The sequence below is a fragment of the Mastigoproctus giganteus genome, chromosome 1, assembly GCF_048544385.1.
Source record: "Mastigoproctus giganteus isolate SK-2022 chromosome 1, ASM4854438v1, whole genome shotgun sequence".
NCBI classification, from domain to species: domain Eukaryota; kingdom Metazoa; phylum Arthropoda; class Arachnida; order Uropygi; family Thelyphonidae; genus Mastigoproctus; species Mastigoproctus giganteus.
In genome coordinates, this window is record NC_143575.1 from 35,915,461 (window position 1) to 35,929,172 (window position 13,712).

A 13,712-nucleotide genomic window follows, 5' to 3' on the forward strand; every position below is an offset into this window, starting at 1 on the left:
TCAATTTAAATATATATGAAATTATTATTTATTTATTATTTTTTTAGGAGAGTTTGCAACTAAGGCCATATTTCTCCGGGGATATATGGTGGTCATTCCCTGACCTTTCCACATCCTCTGTATTTGGTGGTCATGGGCTCAAACCCCAGTCTAATCAAGAAGCATGTGCTACGCACTGTTGCTCCTATCCACCTGGCTACGGAGGTGCCTCATATATGAAATATATTCAAATATAACTTTATTTACAGATCCATTCTACAAGTAAAGGAATTAAAGAACCAAAGAAATGATATAACATATTTTTGATCAACAGGGATCATATTTAAATATAATTTTTTAAATAAAATCTCATTAAAAAATTGCAATAAAAGCTAATTAGCTTTAGGAATCTGCTCCTTTTTACAGCCAATTCTTTTTGAAAAATATTTACCGACTGAGGTTAAGTGGCACTATTACTTTTTTCTATTACAGTAATTAGAATATTGAAGTTTTCTCATTGATACATTGTATAGGCCTTCATATTTTGATGCATACTGGAATACAAAACGACTTAATTTAAGATAAAAGTACTAAGGTTATAATCAACTCCACGAGACTTTAATGCAAAAATTGGAGGCTTTTCAACAGACTCGAGCAACATATTTGGAAAATTTGGAATAAGAGATGGAAATGAACAAGAAGAACTCAAACTTTTGCAAAGAAAACAAACTATTCATCACCAAAATGTTCTACCACAGACCTCAACATAAATACACACGGACAGCACCAGACAGAAATACAAAAAACTGCATCGACTACATTTTAATAAATAACAACTGGAAATCTTCCATTCAAAATGTTAAAAATCTAACAAGTACAGATTTTAACACCGACCATGAACTGCTAGTAGCAATAATTAAATGGAAATTTAAAATTACAAAGCCAATGAACAATAGAACACTAAATACATCAAGATTTGAAGAAGACAAAATAAAGGAAATTTATAGGAAAACACTACAAGAAAAATTAAAAGATATAAAACTATATATCATCTGTGGAAAATATATGGGAGAAAACTAAACAAATGACTAATTTGTTATTTGGTTTTTTTTTTTAGGAGCATTAGCAACTAAGGCCATATTGCTCCGGGGATGTGCGGTGGTCATTCCCTGACCTTTCCACATCCTCCGTATTTGGTGGTGATGGGCTCGAACCCCGATCTAATCAAGAAGCGTGTGCTACGCACTGCTGCTCCTTCCCCACCTGGCTACGGAGGTGCACAAATGACTAAAGATGCAGCTTTAGAAATGCTGGGAACTAAACCAAAACCAAATAATCCTTGGATTACAACAGAAATTTCAGACACATGGATGGAAAAAAAGACAAATGAAAAACCTCCTAAACAAAAAAAATACTGAAGAAAAAAGGGGAAAATATAACACCCTAAAAAACAAAACAGACAACCTATGTAAAGCTGCTAAAAGGAAATAGTTGGAAGATAAAGCAAAGCTGTGTGAAGAGGCAAATAAACGCCACGACTCTAAAACAACTTACAGGGTTATAAAGGAACTCTCTAAAACATACACCCCGAAAACACTGACAATGAAAAATAAAAACAGAAAACACACAAGAAATTAAAAAATATATGCAAAGGGGAAAGAAAAAACGTTCTTGCCTTAGATAATAGGAGAGATAAAGCACCCTCTATAACAAAAGAAGTTCAGAAAGCAATTAACCAAATGAAGAATGACAGGGCACCTGGAAATGAGAGTATCCATGCAGAACTGTGGAAATGCAATGTGAAAACACCTCGCACAATTCTTTAATCTAATTTTATTTGCAGGGGATAATACCAGAAGACTGGAAAAATAGTGTACAAAATCCAGAATTATAGATTCATAACGCTTTTAAATCATATATATAAAATATTTATAAGGATCTTACAAAATAGGATATTTAAAATATAGCAATACCTCACTTAGCACAGCTTCAAACAGCAGTTTTCAATTAGGTTTAAGTTGAAAATTTACTGTACATATTAAAACTCATTCAATAGCCTAGACATGTATTCTACATACATGCTGCATTGTCGTAGCCTAGGAATGCATACATATATGCTGCAGTGCCAACTTTATTGTCTCATATGCACATGTGCCAATAGCTCCCCTCAGGCAGTCAGCGGCAATGTGCAACAATGTTCAGTATTCTTAATTCCATCCTGACGAGACGACATGATAGCTTTCAAACTTTTCATTTCACAATTTATTTTTTACCCCTTTAAATATGATCGAAAATATATTTGCATCTCGGCTAGAAATCACTGCCAAAAACATGAGTTCTAGCAGCATGTTTTGCCCCATTCTGCAAATGATTTCACTGGATTTGAATCGTAAATTCAGACAATGCCGAAGACATTGTGAAGATCGGAAAAGACTTGGGATTCGAAACTTTGAACACTGTCAATGTTCCTGAATGCATTGATTCACATGCAAATTACTTAGATGATGCAACTCTCCTTGAAATTGACGAGCAAACTGCATATGAAGAGGAAAACAATTCTCAAGTGGATAACACTGAAGTGGCATCAACAAAAGAATTTTAAACAGGTTTGGAGAAAGTTTTTTTTGGGGGGGGGGAGGATTGACATGGCCTGCGAGGTGATTATGAATGGAGATCCAGATGTTGAATGTAGCATCAAGATACGGAAAATTTTACAAGATGGGATTTGATGCTACAAAGATTTGCACGCCAAGAAGAGAAGGGACTTCTTCACCAGACTTTATTATTGAAATACCTAAATAAACAATAAAGCTTTTTTCTCATCTCTCGTGATGTTACCTTTTTATTAATAAAATTTTTGCAATATTTTTATTTTCAAATCCTTTTAATTGGCTATCATGTGTTAATTGTGTATAGATTTACACATTCAATTAAAACCCATTATAATTACTTTGTATACCTCAATCAGCACGGTTTCGCAAAACACGGAACAGTTTCGGTACCTATTATCAGTGCTATGCGGAGTATTGCTGCATATCAGGGGTGGCCAGCGAGTCAATCGCAGCTTTAATTTTGGTGGATCACGATGAATTTTAAATATACAGTCATCCCACGATTTGCACGGTCAGGTATACAACCAAAATTTTATATTGTGCAGAGGGTTTCACTACCTGCGCGTTATTTTTTTTTTATTATTTTTTTTTAACGAAGCTTCAAAAATAGGAATGAAGAGCAGATTTTGAAAATTTATTTATTTATTTATTATTTTTTTTTTGCATGATTGAAGATTTCATTGAAGGAGAAACACATTTCACCATAATAATGTAAAATACCACAGAATTCCAGCTGTCGGTATTATTGCATATGCAATAAGATTGAGTTCACTACCCATTTATAATTAGACTGCAATAACAGAAAAGTGCAAATTGTTTTTATTGTTTTATGGTCGTGACCTCCAGAAATAGCTTTAGAGAAATATCACAAAGGCATTCAAAACTGATTCTTATAAGGATATAAACAAACAGAACAATAAACAGTGGTGTGTTTGTCCGGTTATTTTGGAAACAACTTCCTCATTCGGGAATCCTCTTCATCAATTATCCTACATTAGGTGTTCAGACAATATTTTTCCGGTTGGCGCAACTTAGTGTTTTAATCGGTAAGCATTGCATTTGCTGATTTAATAACTGGACAGTACTTATATGTTAATTTAATAGCTTTTGATTTAAAATGAATACTACGAAAAAGAGTAAAAGGTATCATTTTCATCAAGAGTGGGAACTAGAATACTTTTTGTAATGGTGAAAGAAAAATATTGCTGTTTCTGCAATGCTTCCGTGGCTACATCCAAAAAAGGAAATTTAGAAAGGCACTTCAATGCACTCCATGGTAAATACCAATTGGATTTTTAGACCTTAGAAAAAATAAATTAGAAGAACTTAAATCCAGATTATTTGCGCAACAAAATTTGTTCATTACATCTAATTTACAATCTAAAGCAGTAACTGTAACATCATTTAAAGTGAGTCTTCTTCTTACAAAAAAATGCAAATCATTTTCTGTTGGTCAATTGATCAAAAATGCATTTTTAGAAATAACAGATTCTTTTTTTTTAAATTTTAAGAACAAAAATGAAATTAAATGTGACCTTCAAGGTCTGCAATTATCTCGAAATACTGTGATGTGACGCATCGAAAAAAATGAGTAAAAATGTGAGCGAACAATTGCATGCCGATATTGCTAATTGTGTGTCCTTTTCTTTCAAACTGGATGAACCTACAGATGTCAGTGATACAGCTCAATTGCACGTTTTTGTTGGTATGTTTTTCGATGGCAGAGAAGAAAAATGCATGGGATACATATAAATTAATTGGGTGACATGGAAGCCTATGATAGAGATAAGCTGGTCTGTAACCAAGTCACAAAGGAGATTAGGCAGGCAAAGGCAGATTATGAGAAATCCTTGGAAAAGGATGCAAAGAAAAACAGAAAAGAGTTCTTTACCTATGTAAACTCGAGAAGGAAACGGATGAATCAGATTGGTCCACTGGATATTGATGGTTCAACTGTTGATGATCCTGCTCAGGTGGCTAACAAACTAAATGAGTATTTTGCATCTACATTCAAAATGAGTATTTTGCATCTACATTCACATATGAGGAGTTATTCAGGGAGGGGAATGCCAGAGGTGAATTAAACTCTGGCAGTGAGCTGGATGATTTTGTAATAACTGAGAGGAAAGTGGAGGAAAAATTGTTGAAGAGAAACATAAAAAAGGCACCCGGAGGTGGACGGGATCTATCCAGGTATACTAAAGGAGGCAGCAAAGGAAGTAAGCAAACCCTTAGCCATAATTATGAGAGCTTCCTTGGAGTGAGGGGAGGTACCCATGGACTGGAGATGTGCAAATGTGACCCCAATTCACAAAGGAGGATCAAAGGGCAACACAAGTAATTATAGACCTGTTAGTTTAATTTCTGTTCCCACAAAATTAATGGAGGCACTGGTTAAATAAGCACTGCAGGATCATCTAGACGAGACTTCGGTTATAGCTCGGACACAGCATGGTTTTGTTAAGGGAAAGTCTTGCCTGACCAATTTGATTGAATACTATGATGTGGTCACAAAGGAAACGGATGCAGGGAATAACTTTGATATCATATATTTGGATCTTAGAAAGGCTTTTGATACTGTTGCACATGGAAGACTGCTGCACAAATTGGAGCAGTGTGGCATTGGAGGCAAATTGCTGCTTGGATAAAGGGATGGTTGAGTGGGAGAAGACACAGAGTGGTAATCAATGGACACTACTCATCGTGGACTAATGTTAGTGGAGTCCCTCGGGGTTCAGTAATGGTCCATCATTGTTTTCTGTATTTATAAATAATATTGATGATGGTATGTCAAGCTCTATGTCCAAGTTTGCAGACGACATGAAGGTTGGCAGAGTTGTTAAGGACACTAATTACAGTACGCTGCTGCAACAGGATCTAGAAAAGTTGAGCAGATGGGCTGAGAGGTGGCAAATGAAGTTTAACATTGACAAATGTGAAGTACTACATATGGGAAGCAGCAACCCCAGAATGACGTATCAACTCTGTGGTATTACACTGACAGTGGTAGAGAACGAAAAGGACCTGGGGGTAATTGTGCAGAGACAGATATGAAGTTTTATGAGCAGTGCAGACGGTCTGCAAGAGTAGCACATAGTGTCATGTCAATGATATACAGGAATTTTTCTAGTAGGGATAAGGAGGTGATTATTCCCTTATATATGGCAATGGTCAGGCCACACCTTGAGTACTGTATACAGATCTGGAGGCCTCATTTTAAGAAGGATGTAGAGCTGTTGGAACGAGTACAGAGAAGGGTAACAAGATTAGTGAATGGAACAAAGGGTTGCTCTTACAAAGAAAGGCTCAAATTTTGCAAATTACAGTGTCTGGTGACTAGGCACCAGCGAGGTAATCTGAGAGAGGTGTATAAAGCCTTGAATGGTTTAAGTATGCTCAATGCCGATGGGATTCTTCCTCTTGCTCAGAATAATCACCTGAGAGGGCATAAATTCGAATTGAGAAAAGACAGATGTAGGATAGATTTGAGAAAATATGCTTTTAGCCAGCGGGTAGTTGGTAGTAGTAGTGGCATGTGATGCAAGAAAGCAAATGTATGAGCTTATGCAGCATCAGCCAAAAAAAAAAAAAAAAATCACCATTCCCTCCAAATGCCTGTCCAGTTCCTCCTTAAATTTATTCAACCTATCAACTTCCACAACGACAGATGGAAGTTTGTTCCATCAATTAACCACCCGCTGGCTACAGGAAAATTTCCGCACATCTATTCTACATCTGTCTTTTCTTAATTTGAATTTATGCCCCCTTAGATTCGTAATCTGAACAAGTGGAAGGATCCCATCAGAATTCAGCGTGCTCAACCCATTCAAGGCCTTATATACCTCAATCAGATCACCGCGCAGGTGCCTAGTCTCCAGCCACTGCAATTTGCAGCACTTCAGCCTCTCTTGGTAAGAGGATCCCTTCATTCCCCTCACCAATCTTGTTGCCCTTCTCTGTACATGCTCAAGTAAATCTACATCCTTCCTAAAATGAGGCCTCCAGACCTGTATGCAGTACTCAAGCCGTGGCCTGACCATTGCCTTATACAGAGGGATAATCACCTTCTTTTCCCTGCTAGCAAAATTCCTATATATCATTGACAAAACCCCATGACCTGCCCTGGCAGCCTGTCTGCATTGCTCAGAAAGCTTCATATCTGCCTGCACAATTACTCCCAGGTCTTTTTCATTTTCTACCACCTTAAGTGTAGTACCACACAGTTGGTACGTTTCTCTGGGGTTACTTCTACCCATATGTAGTACTTTGCATTTGTCAAGGTTAAACTTCAGTTGCCACTTCTTAGCCCATCTGCCCAAATTATCTAGATCCTGTTGCAGTAGCACACTGCCATTACTGTCATTAACAACCCTGCCAACATCTGTATCATCTGCAAACTTCGACATTAAGCCTGATATACCTTCATCAATATCACTGATAAATATACAAAACAACAGTGGACCTAACACCGAACCCTGTGGGACTCCACTAATAACATTAGTCCAAGAAGAGCAGCACCCATTGATTACCACCCTCTGTCTTCTAGCACTTAACCTTCCTTTTATCCATTGTAGCAACTTACCCTTAATTCCATTCTGCTCCAAATTGTACAATAGTCTTCCATGTGCAACAGTGTCAAAAGCTTTCCTGAAATCCAAATATATGATATCAAAATTATTTTTTGCATCCAGTTCCTTTGTAACCACATCATAATATCTATTAAATTTGTCAGACAACACTTTCCGTTAACAAACCCATGCTGTGTCTGAATTATTGCTGCAGTCTTGTCTAGATGATCCTGCAATGCATCTTTAACCAGCGACTCCATTATTTTACCCGGAACAGAAGTTAAACTAACTGGTCTGTAATTACTCGTGTCACCCTTCGATCCCCCTTTGTGAATTGGGGATACATTTGCACATCTCCAGTCCGTGGGAACCTCCCCTGAGTCCAAGGATGCTCTCATAATTATGGCTAAGGGTTTGCTTAGTTGCTTTGCCGTCTCCTTTAATATAACTGGATAGATCCCATCCACCCCAGGTGCTTTTCTTACGTTTAACTTCAACAATTTCTCTTCCACTTTGCTCTCGGTTATTACAAAATCATTAAGTATCTTGCTACAATTTGATAACCTTCTGCCATTTTCAAACCTTAATAATTCCTCACGTGTGAATGTAGATGCAAAATACTCATTCAGTTTGTTTGCTATCTGAGCAGGATCATCAACAGTCGAACCATCGATGTCAAGTGGACCGATCAGATTCATCCCCTTCCTTTTAGAGTTTATATAAGTAAAGAAATCCTTGCTGTTTTTCTTAGCATCTTTTGCCAAGGATTTCTCGTAATCTGCCTTCGCCTGCCGAACCTCCTTTGTGACCTGATTACAGATTAACTTATATCTGCCATATGCTTCTGAGTCGCTTGATAATTTATATGCATCCCATGCATTTTTCTTCTCTGTTACAAGTCTCATTAGTTCATTTGACAACCATTTAGGCCTAAACCTTGAACAATATTTCTTAATAGGTATGAACCTTTTAGTAGCTTCCACGATTAATTCCTTGAATGCTTCCCACTTAGAATTTACTGTTGGTAACATCGTCAGTTGATCCCACTGTACAGAATTTAAAAACTGTCAGAGACCACTGTACTCACCTTTACGGAAGCAAAAACCCTTTCCTTTACCCCTGGTTGGTGGAACAGACTTCCATCCTTTGTTGCGGAAGTTGATAGCCTAAATAAATTTAAGGCTGAGCTGGACTGGTACTTGGAACGAACAGAGGGATGAAATGGGAGTGTGTTTTTTTTTTTTTTTTTTTGTTGATGCAAAAAAGGCATATGATGCAAGAAAGCATCATATGCCTTTACTAATGCTAATGCTAAGGTTCCTGCTCCATCATAGTAATGGAAGGATGCATATTCAACAGTGAGAAAGTGAATGGCTGCAAGCAGATCACAGTTTGGAGGATGTTTACATGGACATTACTGGGTCCCCTCATTCCTTGAGCATACCCTCACCAATGCTACCTTGACATTATTTCACACCAAGTTTTGCTCTACATGGTGACTGTGTATCCAGATAGCATTGGACTCTTTTAATGAGACAATGTATGCATTGTGCAGGAATGGTTCAAGGATCATGTCCAAGCATTTCATATGTTCTCCAGACTGCCAAATCTGCTAACATCAATCCATGTCTATCATGAACAGTTTCGTGCATGATATCTTCAAACGCATTGCCAATGAGGTCTCCCATCTGTCTCATTACAACAAGCTGTCCACTATTACGAGTCGGGAAATCCAGACCGCTGTTGTGTCAGAAGGAACGAAGACTGTCACCAAATACACCAGCGCCAAGTAGAACGTGGCACTCTAATACAAATACAAACTAATAATACTAATACAAACCAGATTTGTATTAGTATTAGAAAAATGATGAAAAGAAGGTTTCTCACATTTCTTCTAACAATTTATCCAACCCTCTAAATTTATTCAACAACAACACTAGATGTAAGCTTATTCCAACACTCAGTTCCTGCCTTGTGAAGACATATTTCCCTGCATCAATTTTGCAACCATCCTTATTCAATTTGAAGATGTGTCCTCTTGTTTGTGCCTTTTGAGAAAGAGTAAAGATGCATCAACATACAGATGACTTCTAAATGTGTAGCAAAGCCAGTGGTTAATCAATATTATGTATAAAATACATAATTTTATTAAAAGGCTATTAGATAAGTGTCTTGTGATGGAATCTAATCCTGCGCACTTTAAGCTTCAAGGTCTATGGGGGTCTATAGGATTGCACCCACGTTGATCATAGGGACTGCAAGGGCCTTGAAATTTCCATGATTGGCAATGTCCTACTGTACAGTCTTTATGAAGTAGGAGTGCTTTTAGTCAAAAAAAAAAACTAGCAGAGATGAGAAAAATCTCACCAGTTTTCTTCAGATTTAGCACTTTTCATTTTAAAATTTCATTCTAAAATTTCATTTTAAAATTTCATTGGTGAATTTCATTCACCAATATTTAGCACTTTTCATTTTAAAAAAATGATAGAGATAAGATAGCCTAAGCAGATATCTAAATTCTTTCATTCGTACTTGTCAAAATTACTTTAATATTTGGTTTAATGTAGAATAAATTTACTTTTTTGTCATCATACTTTCTTCTGTATGTCCCTCTTTTCAATGCAACCATGCCATAGGTTACCTCCATGTGGCCAATGCTAATACTGCTAATATTAACTACATGAAGCAACTGAGTCAACATGAACCAGTGTCCTTGTAGCATGTATTGTCACCTCTTTGAGTCCATGCCACGATGAATAGAGGTTGTTCTGAGGGCTAAAGGGGAACCTACTTGCTATTAGATAAGTGTAAATGGCTATTTGGTGCGTGTATTTTGAGAAATTGCATGGCTGTAACTGAATACGCATTGTGCCTCAAAGCATATTTAGCAAGTTTAGTGTAGCATGGGATTAACAAAAGCAGCAAAACCTATTTTAGAATATTCCGAAAGGAAGGCACGATGAACTGTTACATGTGCTTTAAAAATGTTATGGGTACTTTTGACATTGCATATTCAGAATAAGTTAGTACATAAAATAACTAAAAAACTGTTCTTTCTATGGAATCAACTGCTGTGTGGAGTGTTATGTTGAGTAAACAACTGACAACCTTGGCAACCAGAAATTTTCTGTTTTTTGGGAATTAAATTCAACCAAACACAAATTGTCAAAATCAATCAAAACCTTTATTCAGGTAAATGTAAAATGCATTATCAGCTTGACTGCCCACTTTTTTTGCCAATTTCTCTATATGATTTTCCATCACCAGCACAGACTGTGAAGACAGAACTAAGGAAAAATTCTCTCTTCATTCCTGTAGTAGCTCAGGTAATTTATTTTTTTACTGACTATAAACTATATAGATTTAGTAGAACTTAAATTGGCTGAATAAACTAAATGCTGATGGCCAATCTTACTCTTTTGGATAACACACATAAGGGGGCCTGAACTGAAAAAGGATGGTTGCAGGATAGATGTGTGAAAATTTGTTCTCAGCCAGAGAGTAATTGACTGTTAGAATAAAGTAAACTTCCATCTGGTGCTGTGGAAGTGAGTAGCTTGAAAAAATTTATGAAAGAATTACACAAATTTAGAGGTGGATAGGCTTTTTTTTTTTCTTTTTTTTGTCAATCTAATGCCTAACAAACCTTTTGAAAATGAGGAATTCTGGCAAGTTAAGTTATCTAAGTGATTACCTTGCAAAATCACTTCAGTAATGCTTCATAAAAAACAAAGAAAACAACAAGAAAAAAATTTGAATAGAAGAACAGATATACATGGATTATTTTACCAATAGCACAAGAAAATACCCCCACTGTACACAGGAATAAAAAAAAAATGCTTTTAGGTTTAGACAGATAAATAAATATAAACAGGACATCCCACAACTTTATGTCAACTTCAAGAAGTCATTTTTGAGGTCATTCTGAGTGAAAAATGCTATATGAAAATGTGTCCCATTCTCAATGGCTATGGAATTATAGGTATTTTAAAAGTAGCTTCTAATGCATACAGCAAGGATGCAAGTGTCAATGAACTGTTAACACATGAGCTATCAAACTCTAGTAGTGCTATGTTAAAATAAATAACTATGAACATATCATTTGTTTTCCAATGAAAATATGCAGATATGCATACTGTGTACCAGTTCTACAGAGGTAATGCCGATGCAGATGGTAATGCCAATGCTGAGGAATACTGGCATTGATTCCCTATGAAGAATCCCAGATTAAAAAGTGTTTATTCACTAAGTTTTGAGAGAAAGTGACTCACTGTCAAATGTGTTGTCATTGATAAGCAAATGTAAAAAATACAGGATGTGAGTGAGGAGGAAAATATGGTTAACCGCTTCATGGATTATCCCGAGATATCTTGTTTTGGCGAAGGTAAAGAAAGCCTGCATGAGAAGCATGCAAAAGTTCGTTGAAATTTACCGGTAAAAGTACTTTGCCATAATGGCATTTGTATTGTTGCTTGCTCAGTAAACATACAGTGGATGTTATCAGTCAGGAGTAGAAACTGAATCCCACGGGAGATTGAAACCCTCCCAAAGTGGAGGGGGTAACCTGACCTTTTTCCTTTAGAATCACTGATGGACTAGTGGATAAATTGTTTATTTAAAAAAAAAAAAAAGCAAAGGAAGCCCACACGAGAAGCACGGCAAACTTCGAAAAAGTTTACCGGCGAAACTACGTTATGAACATTTTTTATGATACCAGAACTTCCAATATGACTGTTCGTGATTCAATTAGTGATTCTAAAAAAAAAAAAGGTCAGATTATCCCCACCCCATACACACACACACTTCAGGAGGGTTTCAAGCTTCCGTGGGATTCAACTTCTAATCCAGACCGATAATACCCACCGTCTGTTTACTGAGCGAGCAACAATACAAATGCTGTTAACGGCAAAGTACTTTTACCCATAAATTTCATCGAACTTTTGCATGTTTCTTGTGTAGGCTTTCTTTACCTTAGCCCTTGTTTTTAGTTTTAAAAGTTATTTGGAACTACACAAAATATCTTGGGATACAATATTCCCCGAATCAAACAACAATACATTCAAATTTACGATTGAAACTTATTTTCTCGGGCATTTATCTGGCTGATTTTGCATTAGCTAGATAAATCCTGAGATTTCTTGGGATTTATCTAGCTAATGCAAAGTGCAAGTGGAACAAATGGGAAGCAGCTAGTACCATTAAACAAAGTATGTTTACTTATATTGAACAAGTCGATGCCTCAAAAATTGCTTCTCTTAATGATACTGTGTCCTATCTACAAATAAAGCAAATTTTCTTTGTCATGTTTTTGATAATGATTTAATAATTATGAAAATAATTAATAAGGAACATCCAATGATTTTTGGAAGTACTGTTGTTTCTCCATGTTGGGAGTAAAATTTATCTTGAAATTGCTTTGGAAATTATGTAATGACCAGTCAGCTTAATTTGCTCACATTGATTTTAAGTATAATATTGTATCTTAAAGAAGAGTAACTTCTCTTTAGTTGTAATCATTCTTTAAACAAACTGATAAAAATGTATAATTTGCCCTATATGTCAAATTTTTCTGAATAATTATATCAGAAATAAGAATTGCAAAGATACAAATAACTCAAAATTCAAAGACATGGGGAAAATTTTAAAAAATATATAAATATATATCATTAGTTTAATATTTATCTTGAAATTGTTTTAGAAATTATATAATGAGCAGTTTGGTTATACCTTAAATTATGGACTATATTTTATGAATAAATCTGTTATTTTGCTGAAATTAATTAATGTAATTCTGAAATTAATGTAATTCTGAGCATTTACGCCATAAAGAAAGATTTTGTTATCAAAACTGTCTATTTAGCTCAGATTTCACATTATTTCATTTTGCATTACTTAATTCAAAGTTTATAATGTAATCAGAAATACTAATTACATTATAAACAGTGAAAGTTTACATTTCACTATTAGTGACTTTATTAATTGAAATAAATTTTTTCCTTTATATATATATATATATATATAAAAAAAAGTACTTCACATATTAGCATTTTATTTTCTTTAGCAGATCTGGAAAAGTTTTCCAAATTTGGAAAATATCATCTTTTTTTAATTGTAAACATCAAAATTGTACTGTTTTAATATTCCTTAGCACAGACAAGCTTTTCAAATAACACATATTATTGCTACTATCTTGATTTCGTGCCTCAACACGAAATCAAGATGCTAGCTGGCTATGACAGGAATGCTGCATGTGTGCAGTTTGGTGCAAGAATGGGCAAGGTGAAAGATTTAAATGACTCTGAATGTGGTATGGTAGTTGGCACCAGATGCACAAGTATGAATATCTCAGATACTGCAACCTAGTTTTTATGTAGAACTGTGTCCCAAGTGTATCAAGATTGTTCCAATAACCAAATAATATACAACCAACTGAGATCCTGTTGTCAGAAACAGCTCACTGATGTGTGAGGTGAACAGAGGCTGACAAGACTTGTGCAGAGCAACAGAGAGACTACAGTCAATCAAATAACAACCCAATACAACAACAACAGTT

The 13,712-nt window shown here is 35.7% G+C and overlaps 1 protein-coding gene across 1 annotated transcript in view; it reads right to left on the reverse strand.

Annotated features, from left to right (window-relative positions):
• Ptpmeg (protein tyrosine phosphatase Meg) overlaps positions 1-13,712 on the reverse strand; it is a 526,004-nt gene that overhangs the window by 211,000 nt on the left and 301,292 nt on the right. The window lies entirely within an intron of this gene.